Here is a 2,085-nt window from a genome sequence, read left to right as displayed (position 1 = left end):
CTCTCCCCACCTAGCCACATTGAAGCCATGACCACCTTCAGGAGCCTGGAGAGCAACATGTTTGAGTTCTCCCACTAGATGGAAAATGTCTTCTTCTTCAATTTCAGGGCTCAGCACCATGAGGGGAGTCTGACAGGGTGAGGGAAAGGACTGCTGAGTATGTGTTGCTGTGGCCCAAGAACAGGAAACAGGGCTTTCCTGGTGTTGCAAGTGTGTGGGTCATGTCACACTTCTCTATGAAAGAGCTGAGATTCTCACTCCCCAAAATTCTTTTGCATTAAGTCACTTTAATTGAGAACCTTACATCTGAAAATAAATATGAGTAAAATTTATATTGAAATGAGGATTTGAGGACTGATGGTTTAACTAACTGTGATTTTCATTCATTACATCTGCGATAAAGTGGGTGAGTGGCACTTACAGAAAATATGACAGATAGGGCTCACTTTGGGAGCACATATACTAAAATTAGAACGGTACAGAGAAAATCAGCATGGCCCATGTGCAAGAATGACATGCAAATTCATGAAGCATTCCGTAATCTTTAAATACCACATGTAATGAATTATGGAAACAACATAAGATGTAAGAATCATGAAAAAAGAATGTAAGAATCATGTATGCCTGCCCTATGTGATTTCACCCAAGGTAGAGATAAATCACTTTATGATAAGAAGACAAAGTGTTTAGACTAATCACAGTAGCTCTTTCAATGTACCTACTGTTATGCCAGTGTTCCTCCTCACTATCAATGTCTATACAGATGCCTGTGTTGGAGCCAAATTCAGAAAATTCTTAATCACTTTTTGCTAAAGAGTGTAGACTGAAGACCTCAGACAATAGATCCTGTCACCGAGGTTTCCTTCTTACTGTTTCATTTCCACAGCTCAGCTCAGTTCTGTTCAGAAAGGCCAGAATAGATGCCAGAGTTTGGTCATTAAGTTATCAATCCTTTGAATTTATATTTTTCCTCTTCCTCAGCTGAACCACAGTAAGCTTCCATGCTTCGTATGCTCAGTTCTGAGGACCCAAGGTAACCACTCGGTCTTCTTATACTCCTTCTCTCCCCCAATACCCTCAACACACACACACACATGCACACTCACACACATGCACATACCAACGTGGGCAACGCCATCTTCCTCAATTATCCAAAAATATGTGGTGCTTTTTTCCCTGACCCTTTCTGGAGGGCACAGCACACACTGAGGTGCTTCTACAATAGGTCCGGGTTTCTCCTTGTCTAGTCTTCCATGCAAGTTTGCCTTTCTCCATATACAGCTCATTTTCTAAAATTGGTTGGCGTCACTGTCTGCTTTTTTCATGTTTCTGTTTGTGCCTATGGCTTTCTGCCCTTTGGGACGTCTTTACTAAATTTTTTAAAGAGCATTAGAGAGGCACCTGGGTGGCTCAGTCAGTTAAGCTTCTGAGTTCAGCTCAGGTCATGACCTCAGGGTCCTGAGATTGAGCCCTGCCTCCTACTCCTTGCGCAGTGGGGAGTCTGCTTCTCCCTCTCCATCTGCCGCTCCCCCTGTTTGGGTTCATGCACTCTCTCTCCAAAAAATAAATAAAAAAATAAATAAAATCCTTTTAAAAAAGAGTATTAGAGAAATCAAGAGATAAACGTGTATTATTAATCTACCATGGGTGGTTTTTTTTTTTTTAGAGATTTTATTTTTAAGTAATCTTTAACCCCAACATGGGCTCGAACTTAAAACCTCGAGATCCAGAGTCCCAGTTCTACCCACAGAGCCAGCCAGGCACCCCAAGTCTACCATGTTTATCCAAATGTCTGAGAAAACTATTATTATATATGCCTCGAATTGTTTAAAGTATATTTTCACATGCATTTATATTTACACAGGTTGGAAAATAAAAATTACATTTTAAAACAATTAAATTAAAAAATCACTTTAAACTAAAAATACATAAATAAGGTAATAGGGAGTGTATCAATATTCTGATCATAGCTCATTCATAAACTCTACAGATAAGGAGATGATAATTAAAGAAGATAGCAACAATATTGACAAAGTCTTGCACTACAACACAGACATTGCTTTTCTATTATTCTTTACACAACTT

The 2,085-nt window shown here is 39.4% G+C and overlaps 1 non-coding gene across 1 annotated transcript; it reads left to right on the top strand.

Annotated features, from left to right (window-relative positions):
* Positions 1–438: 438 nt before the first annotated feature.
* On the top strand, positions 439–545 carry LOC112822926 (U6 spliceosomal RNA). Its single transcript, XR_003207893.1, has one exon. It is a non-coding gene; the product is annotated as a U6 spliceosomal RNA (small nuclear RNA).
* Positions 546–2,085: the final 1,540 nt, after the last annotated feature.

Source organism: Callorhinus ursinus, unplaced genomic scaffold, assembly GCF_003265705.2.
Source record: "Callorhinus ursinus isolate GAN/ISIS: 27379988/994484 unplaced genomic scaffold, GSC_fseal_2.0 scaffold8, whole genome shotgun sequence".
Classification (NCBI taxonomy): domain Eukaryota; kingdom Metazoa; phylum Chordata; class Mammalia; order Carnivora; family Otariidae; genus Callorhinus; species Callorhinus ursinus.
This window is presented reverse-complemented; position numbering and strand designations above follow the sequence as displayed.